The sequence below is a fragment of the Callorhinus ursinus genome, unplaced genomic scaffold (genome assembly GCF_003265705.2).
Source record: "Callorhinus ursinus isolate GAN/ISIS: 27379988/994484 unplaced genomic scaffold, GSC_fseal_2.0 scaffold6, whole genome shotgun sequence".
Lineage (NCBI taxonomy): Eukaryota > Metazoa > Chordata > Mammalia > Carnivora > Otariidae > Callorhinus > Callorhinus ursinus.
The window spans coordinates 76879868-76890086 of record NW_027397068.1 but is presented as its reverse complement, the minus strand read 5'-3'; positions in this window follow the sequence as shown (position 1 = coordinate 76890086).

Sequence of the window (10219 nt, the reverse complement as noted above, 5' to 3'; positions counted from 1 at the left end):
TTCTTCTTCTTCTTCTTCTTCTTCTTCTTCTTCTTCTTCTTCTTCTTTTTCTTCTTCTTCTTCCTCTTCCAAATGAACAAATAAAACAGAACAAAACTTATAGATACAGAGAGCTTACTGGTGGTTGCCAGAGGGGATGGGGCCAAGGCATGGGTGAAATGGGTGAAGGGAATCAAGTGGAATAAATCTCCAGTTATAAAATAAATAAATCCTGGGAGTGTATGTCCAGCATGGTGACTAGAGTAACAATATTGTACTGCATATTTAAAAGTCACTAAGACAGTAGATCTTGTAAGTTCTCATAAGAAAATTTAACTGTGTATGATATAACTAGACTTACGGTGGTGATCACTTTGCAGTGGATACAAACATTGAATCATCTTGTACACCTGAAATGACTATAATATTATATGCCAGTCATACTTCAATTTAAAAAAATAGGTATTTTTAAGGCAAGAAAAAATATTTTAAAACACTGTATTGTAGTTATATTATTTCCCTTTTCTTATTCCTTGTCATTTTTAAAATAGAGTTTAAAAAGTTGGCACAAATTTGGTTTCTTAATGATAGAGTTAATGGAATATTCCCTGGGAAGAACATTTATGGGCTTAACAAGTGCTGGGTTCTGTGAGAGAGCAAGTGTTACAGGTCAGACAAAGTTCCTGGAAAGGTAAGGCATGTTCTTGCTGAGAAAAAGGAAATTCACTGTTGTATTTGGAGAAAGAATGTGAAGGCTAATCATTATCAATTCACCTTAAAGGGAAGCTGTGGATCCTTAATTCTCACACTTTTGACTCATTTGGAAAACTTTTGTGTTATTAATGAAGTTCTAAGAAAGTGTGGGTAGCAATCAAGACTTTAAATCACAATATCACAGGACCTGAATAAGTTATTATGATCTTATTTTATTTTAATTTTTTTAAGATTTATTTATTTTAGAGAGAGAGAGCGAGCACAAGTGGGGGGGCAGAGGGAGAGGGAGAGAAAAACTTAAGCTGACTCTGTGCTGAAAATTGAGCCTGATGCAGGACTCAATCTCACGACCCTGAGATCATGACTTGAGCCAAAACCAAGAGTTGGATGCTTAACCAACTGCACCACCCAGGCGCCCCTATTATGATCCTATTTTAAAATGTCTATAAATGGGTATTCCAGAATAATAACAGGATTCCAAAACAAAAAAAACCACAATAAATGTTTCTGGATCAAATAGATTTTGTAGATGTTGGGTCAAATGATGTCCACTGGGTGTCTCTTATAAAAGACTACTCAAAGACATTCATGTACAGAGGCGGATTTTGTATGCAGTTTCCCAATGTTTCCGTAGCCAGAGCTGTTTTGTAGTACACAACTCTTTGGTGGAACATAGACTGGAAAACAGTAGTATAACACAGAGTTTGGTATTAGGTCAGTGGTTTGGGCTGCTAAAACAGACTACCATAGACTGGGTGCTTATAAACAACTGAAACTTATTTCTCAGAATTCTGGAGGCTGGAAGTCCAAGATCAGGGTGTCAGCATGGTTGGGTTTGTGTGAGGTCTCTTTTGGGTTGCAGGCTGCCTACTTCTTATATCTTTACGTGGCAGACAGAAAAGCCCAGAAGTAAGCTCTTTGGTGACTCTTGTAAGGGCACTAATCCCATTATGAGGGCCCCACCCTCATGACCTCATCTAACCCTAATTACCTAAAGATGGTTGCATAAATCCTATCAGTAATGATTAAAAATCCAAGGAATATTCTGGAGCCTCAGAGTTTGGACATTTGTCTGTCAATTGATCCAGTGCTCAAAGAAAATACCTTGAGAAGGGAATTGATTATATCACAATGAATTCAAATCTGTTTCCTTCTTACCACCTCCTTTACCTCTTCAGTGGTACAAATTATGTTCACCTCTCACCTGGAATGCCATTCCCTGCATGGCACCCTCTTTCTTTTCAAAAAGCAAATCTGGCTAAGTCAGCTTTTGCTTAAAGTTTTCATTGCTACCATCTAGAATCTTCCATACAGCTTTGAAGCCATGGCCAGCCTGGCCTCTCTCCAATTCTGTGGTCTCATCCCACATCACCCTCTGTCTTAGGTTCTATATTGAGCTGCAGTGACCTTCACAAGACAGTGAAAACCCCCATCTTATCCCTCACCACAGGCTCCCCTCACGCTGAGCCCTTTCCTCCTCCCACCCCTATCCATGTCACTTAGGTAATTTCTTCTCATCCTACAGATTATACCTCGGAAGTAATTTCCTTGAGGAGGTTTTTGTTGATCTCCTTGGTTAGGTCACATACTTTTATGGCACCCGTTGGTGGCACATTTTTGATTTTAGATAACTATGGTGATTATGCATCTATTTTTGTGATTGTTTGGTAATTCTCTGCTTCCCTGCTAGATGATAGACTACATAAGAGCATACACCTTTGCTGTTTTTGTCCCTCATTGTATGTCTTGGGCTTAACATGGGACTTGTCATTGAGGAGTATTTAACACACAGTTTGTTTACTGAATTAACTGAACAATTGGTTTTTCGAAAGGTTGTCTAATGAGTTGCCTTAAACTCTTTCTGAAGGGAACCTATTCAGAACCATATCCAGGCTTCATAAACAGGGCCAGAAGTAGCCCACGATCTAAAATCCCAGCCCATTTATGTGAGTACTACGTGTACTATAGGTAATGTATATAATACATGTTATACGTTTATGGACAGACTGTGGGCACATGCAGATGCATGAGAATATGAGCACCCACAGGCCTACAGTAGGACTCCTACGTGTTCTCGCCTGTCCCTGGTGTGGTTGGTTTTATGTAAATCAACCTGGAGTGATCTTTTGCTTGAAGGATGGTCCCAGAGTAGAGCACTCCACTGCTTTTCAGGGCTGTCTCACTGATTCGATTGTCTAATAAGTCTTTTCATTTAAAACCACAAGCCTGTGTGGGCACTAGCTCATCCTTTCCTTGGAACACACCTCCCCAGGGACAGATTCTCTTCAATTACGTACTTTGGCATTGCTGCTGCCCTTTTATGACTTTTATCTCTCTCTCTTCCTGCCACTTTATGACTCTGTCTTTCCCCGATATAAAGCAAGTCGTTTCCTACATTTTATGAGTCCCAAGCATGGGTTGAGACTCATAATGAATTTGAGCACAAGCCTAGCTCAACACTAAAGCGATGATACCCTTGAAGAAAAGAGGGAGCCACTTTCTTTTCAGATGGACTTAGAGAATGAAAGAGTGATTGAGGATGATTTGTCAAACTGTTCTGCCACATGCAAGCACTGACTTTGCATCCTCCAGGAGCAGCTTGCAAGGAGAACACGTGGGCTGGCTCCTTCCCGTCTTCTCTTTTCCTCCCGACATCACATCATCCCGTGGCTGCTGTGGACCAGGAAATAATCATCATTTATGCCTATTCTCCACCAGTACGCCACCCAGCCTTTCATTTTTTCTCAAGTCCCTACCAAGTGAGAACAAATATTTATTTCCTATTTTCTTTTTGACTCAGAATAAAAATAAAAACCTGCCTTTATTTCTTTCTCTCCTTCTCTTTCTGAGTCAGGAGAAAAACTGTACTGCAGTACATGCAGATGATTGAATGTCATCCCTTCATTCAAAGGTCCTGGTTCTCATGCTTCTGCATGTAAGTCTTATCTGAGCAAAGGTACATCCTGAACTGGAGTATGAGTCTCAAATGATTCACTGTTTTAACTTGAAGTATCTTATCTGAATGAATTATGTAAATATGTACTGGACACATCGGATAGGTGCTCAATAACATTTGTTAAATCAATGGATGGATTGTGAAGATAAGACATAGCTTTCAAAGCTATGACTATCTCGGTACTACATAAAAAATCTATTGAGTTTAGTTATTTCAACTAAAGTAATTTTCTGGTTTGACTGTATATCTTATGGGTCTAGCTCAATTATTCAAATTCTGTAACTCTCTTAGTTAGCTTTCACTAAATAATAAACCATTGCCAAATGTAGTGATTAGAAACAATAGACATGTATTATTTCCCACGGTGCTGTAGGTAGGCTGGGGCTCTTCTGTCTGCATGGGCATGACCGGGACTGGATGATCCGGATGGCCTCACTCATGTCTGGTCATTGGCAGGCTGGCTGGTCTAGGGTGTGTGGGATGTGTGGGATGCTTAGCCAGTTGGCTCATTTCTGCTCCATGAAGGCTCTTACCTACTTTGTGAGATGAGTCCAGGGTCCTTCACATGATGACAGAAAAACACCCGCAGCATGAGACAGCAAGACCCAATGCACAAGCACTTTTCAAATCTCTGCCTTTGTCATATTTACTATTGTTCCACCTAAAACAAGTAACATGGGCAAGCCCGGGCTCCGTGTGGGAGTGGATTATGCAAGTGCATGGACACAGGGAGGTAATTATGGCAGAAATTTTGCAAACAACCAACTACAGTGACATATGGTGAACTAGTAAAATTTAAAAAAAATGATTCATAGTGATTTAACACATCTATTTTATGGTTAAATGATCTACTTTGTAGCAATGGGTTTTTTTCTTTATTTTCTGGGGATTTTTCTTTAATTCAATGACAAAATTATAGTACAAATTCTATATATTAAGACATCTTTGCGGAATGATGCTAATGCCAGGGTATTGAAACTGTAACAGGGAGCAGAAATGACCTACAGTGTCCTTGCGTGAACCTGGAATCCAAGTCTCTTGCTGTCAATAAATGATTTCATCTTCAAAGTAGATCTTGGCATTAAAAGATGTGTTGTTGTGTTGGAGACACCGACAGAAATGGCAGCATTCCTGCCCTCGACAGGAGAGGCAGATAAATGCTCGGAATACCACAATGTGCTGTGGTAACTACTGGGACAAAGGGTTCCAGAAGGTTCTTACCTACTTTATCATAGTCCTTTTCTAGAGATTGATATGGATGTTCTGAGCACCTAATCCTGATGGTGGAGGAGGGGAGAGGTCAGGAAAGACTTCAAATCTCAAAAGAGAGGAGGTAGGTGAAAATAATGGGAGGAACTCTCCAGTTTGAGGGGCGAAGAGGTTCCAAGGGAAGAGAAACGAGGTCAGCAAGGTGGGCACGGCGGCAGCGCACTGTGCTGGCATGGCACATAGGGCCCCGGGGTGGCAGAGGCAGAAAGGTGTGTCCAGAAAGGTGTGGGACATCTAGTTTTGATTCATCCACTCACTTATCCTGCAAACAACTACTGAATGCCTAATGCTCAAGGGGAAGGACACCAAGTGACCCAGACACAGTAGTAACAGAGCACATAAGAGTCTTGAAGATTCAGGAAGCTTAAATTCTAACTAGCGGAAAAGATGCAATCAGAGCTGCAGCCCATCAACTAACCATGATTCTACATTGTGACCTGTGCCAGAAAAGAGGTTTTCATTTACGCTTAAAGGCACCGTAGGGAGCAATGGAAGCATGTTAGAAAGAGAAAAGTTTGCTCATGTTTTAGTTTGACAAGAATAAGAGGTATCGTGGAGACCAAGGGAAGGGAGAATTTCAAGGAAAAGTAGGTGTTACTCATGTGCAAGATAAGGGGATATCTGTGTATTTATAGCTACACAGTTGTATGATCAATGACTATCTGCTTAGTTGTAAATATATTTTACAGATATTTTAACCCTTAATACCCATTATCTTCTAGAGAAGATTAAATAGGAGAAAATGACAGAAACCAGGTTTCGATATTGTGAGTAAAGCCAACAGACACAGTTCAATAGGAGCTCAGAAAATGCCCAAGTCAGCCCATCAGAAGAATTGAGACTTCATAGAGCATGGAAAATTGAACTGAAATCAGAGACTAGAGGCACATGAAGGAGTTTGGCATTTGACAGTGTAATGGGAAATACAGACTATGCAAATCTGATGTTTTGTCAGTCAGGATACTTTCAGTTGCAAGTGACAGAATCCAAAAGTTCAAATTAACTTAGAAAAGATGTTGGCTCAATATCAGAATTGGCCACATCTCTAGCTTTAGACACCTCATCGTGAATCTGTGTCTCCGTGTCTTGGCTCCACTTCCATCCAAAATACCCTCATCCCAGCAAGTTTTCTTAGCACTATGAGACAGTTCTTAGCTCCTGGCTTACATAGCTACAGCACTGTGGGATCTAAGTCAGATACGCTTTTGCTCAGAGCATCCATATCAATCTCTAGAAAGGGACCATGACGTATCTTTCTCAGACCATGTGCCCAGGCCTTGGACACTACAGTAACTACTGACCATTAAATTAGTCTAATGTCGACTCTGACTGTATAAAGCTGAGATGGAACATTATAGGCAGGGATGGACCAAGGTGGGTGTAGGCAGTGGTCTGCCACAGTGGGGAGGGATAGCTTATCACCAATGTTGTTTAGAATTACAGGGACATGGTGATAATTAAAAACACTCTTTAAATTTTTTAATTCTCTATGGACAATGATCTTATTGTCTCTTATTGCCACTCTCAATTGGTATATAACCTAACCGCGTGCAAGCAGATGTCTTTTTTAAAAAAAAATTTTGGTGGTAATTTCACCATTTTGTTCTTTCAAGGGAGAAGGTTATGTCATCGATTTTATAGCACTTAAGCAAATGACAGTTATTACAGAAGATAAAGTTCTAAGAAAGGGTGTAAAATTAAGTCTTCAACAACCCTGTAGGGTTAGAATGACTTTAAAGAAACAGAATCATTCAGCAGAAAGAAATCCACTAAATGAAATTGAGAATCACCTGCTTTGAAAGACTATTCTGTTCTCATATTTAGCAGGATGTATCTTGTTATAGCTCATCATCATGGCGATTGATGGTCCCTGCCAATCTTTGGAAATTTTAGAAGATCTGTGATCAGGCTTTGGGAATAAATTTCTTTGACCATATTTCCTAAGACTTCAGGCCATATGTTGTTGGCCTTCAGTAGCTTTGTGGGAGCACAAATCATTCATCTGCTCTGCATGTCTAGGCTCTTTACGGCAGTACTTATGGAGAGGGAGAAATCAGGCTTTGTCATGACAGGGAAGCAGTGAATGAGTTCTGTATGAGTCCCAAGCCCTGGGAGGAGTCCTAATCCTGCTACTAGCCAGGGATGATCCTGAGAAACTCCCTTCACTACTTTATGATGCAGGTTGCTCACCTGTAAAATAAAAAGTTTGGGTTTGATCATTGCCAATGTTATCGTAGCACAAATACTGTATGAGATCTAAAAACTTTATGTTAAGTTTGCAAAGATATTTGGATACTTCTTTTATCCATACATTTCTACTTTTATTCTAGAAAATCTTGAGGACATATTAGGACATAAAGTTAATCATTAGGATCTCTGGATTCAAAATGAAGTCCAACATTAGCCCAAACAGACAATGGAAAAATTCCGGGGAAGAAAAATGTACTGCATCAGTCATCACTAAAACAATTGCTTCATTTGCCGACATGTTGCTAGAGCTGAGCCAAATGAGGTGCATTTGAGCATTGAATGTGTGAACTATATGCTGGAAAGAAGCCCTGTCCCAGAGCGTGTGTATTCTGAATATTTGTGCCCACACGTGTGTGTGTATGTGTGTGCACTTTTGTCTGGTATATGTGCAATTGTATGTGATATGTGTCTATTATACATATTGTGTGTGATGTGTGTACATGTATGATGTGTGTGTGTGGTGTGTGTAGTGTGTGTGGGTATGTGTGGTATAGTGTGTGTTGTGTGGTATAATGTGTGGTGTGTGTGTGGTTTGTGTGGTGTGTGCGATGTGTGTAGTGTAGTGTGAGTGTGTGTATTATGTGTGAGTATATGTAGTATAATGTGTGTATGTGGTAGGTGTGTGGAGGGTGTGGTGTGTGTGTGATGTAGTGTGTGTTTGTGATATGTGTAGTGTGTGTGATATAATGTATGTGAGTGTGTGGTGTGTGTGTGGTGAGGGGTGTGTGTGGTGTGTGTGATGTAGTGTGTGGTGTATGTGGTATAGTGTTTGTGGTGTGAGTGATGTAGTGTGTGTGTGTGTATGTGTGGTGTAGTGTGTGTGGTATGTGTGATGTAGCGTGAGTGTGTGGTGTTAGTGGTATAATGTGTGTGGTGTAGTGTGTGTGTGTGGTGTAGTGTGTGTGGTGTGAGTGATGTAGTGTGTGTGTGTATGTGTGGTGTAGTGTGTGTGGTGTGAGTGATGTAGTGTGTGTGTGGTATAGTGTGTGTGTGTGGTGTTGTGTGTGGTGTGTGTGTGGTGTAGTGTGTGTGTGTATGTGTGGTGTAGTGTGTGTATGTGGTGTAGCGTGTGTGTGGTGTAGTGTGTGTGGTATGTGTGATGTAGTGTGAGTGTGTGGTGTTAGTGGTATAACGTCTGTGGTATGTATGCGGTGTGTGTGTGTGGCATGGTGTGTGTGTGTGCGCGTGCAAGATGGCATGGTGTGTGTGTGTGCGCGTGCTAAGGAAAGTGGGGATGTCCCGAATGCCATCTTGCACCTGCTGGAGCGAGACCCTGGTCGTGAGGCTGCTTGCGCTTGTCTCCGGAACCTCGGCATCCTCGTTCTGGGCTGCTTTCCCACTCCCAGGACCCCCGCGTGCTCCTCAGCTGCCCGCCTACAGCGACTGGTTCCTCCTCCCCCTCCCTCGCCTATGTCTGTGCCACTTGTTCCGCTCCATTATCTGTAAGAATTAACATCAAATGCTGTCAAACTGTCAACTTATGTCACACATTCGTTTTCATTTCAGTCTTCCAAGGCATTTCTATACTTGTATTTCCTGCTGCTTTAGTTAGAAATTTTGTTCATTTGCAAATAATAAAAATCCCAACAATATCAGCTAAAAAAGATGAATCTGTATTGAACAATTTCTTTTTCACATCTCAAGAAGCCTGGAAGTGGTCATCTAGGTTGGAAGGGGGGCACTGTCATTTCTTCTACCGAGAACCCGGCCCCTTCTAGCTTTTCCCTCAGCTACCCACACAATGTGGCAGCTCTATTTCCAAAACCCTCCCGGAATAATTTCTACTTAGATCTGACAGGCTGTGGCATGTGGCAAAAGTCTGGGAAATGTAGTCCTTTTACGAAGGAGGATGGGGCTGGTAGATATGGCAGCATCTAACCGTCTCTGAAAAACCTGCACTCAGATCCTTTGTTCACACAACACGACCAACGCCTTGTGCGTGGCATGCGTCCGTTCTGGGGTATTTGAATTTTAACAGGGACCAAGCATATATGGTAAAGGAGTTAAAGCACATTTTGAACATGAGATACTAGCCAGTTTATAGATTGGCCATCTGGGGGCTGTGGGACCTCTCAAGGCTCTTGGCATCAATCATATCATCTATGGAAGAGTTGACAGTTAATTTAACTATTAGCATTAGCCCTTGACATGCTCAGCGTACGTGACCTAAGACTATATAATTTTAACAGGATAATAAAGCCACGAAATACTACGTTGATGCAATGATGTCATCACCCCAATGCAGAATCATTAGAATATTCTGGTGGACACTTGGATCGTTTCCATTGCTCTTTTATTGTTGGCTATTTTTCATCGTTTTGTTCCATTTTCCCAGCCAAGAGGTGAGCGGAAAGGAAATAGAAAGCAGGAAGCCATGAAATCATTAATTCATGTCCTTTTGCTTCTTTACGTCTTCAATTATAAGCAGTTACATGAAATTTCCCCCCGAGTCTGACCCTTCTATTTAAGAGAATCCACAGGATGTGTTAAACATTTTGGGAAAACACGCTTTTTTACAAAAGCTATAAAACAAGGCCCTCTACCTCCGTTTTGCTTCTCACCCCTCCCTACCACCTTCCTCTTTTTACTGCACCTTGAATGTGTCTTTTCCGGGGAAATAGCTCTTTTATTAACCACTCAGTGATTGCTTCACCTGTGTCAAAAGTCATATGCAACTAGTCAACATAGTTTTCACTTGCAACAAATGGTCTGTTGTTATTTTTGTAGGATTCTTGTCGCTTTCCATTTGGGTCTTGATAGTTCATAGGGAGAAGCGTCTAATAACTTGGTATCCAACAGTTGCTAACTGATGCCCGGCTGCCTGGGGCTTGGGGATTATGACAGGACTCAAACCCTCACCGAAATTAGTGCTATCTGCACAATGGAGAAGGAGCAAACAGTGTATTACTGATGACCTAGGAAAAGTGTAAGAGAACCAAATGTGACTTTTCATTCTACTATGGTACTATGCCATTTTCCCATACTGTTTGGGAGCTCAGGTAGATGTTTGAATATGTAGAATTGTTATTACTGACCTAGCGAACTTTGTGT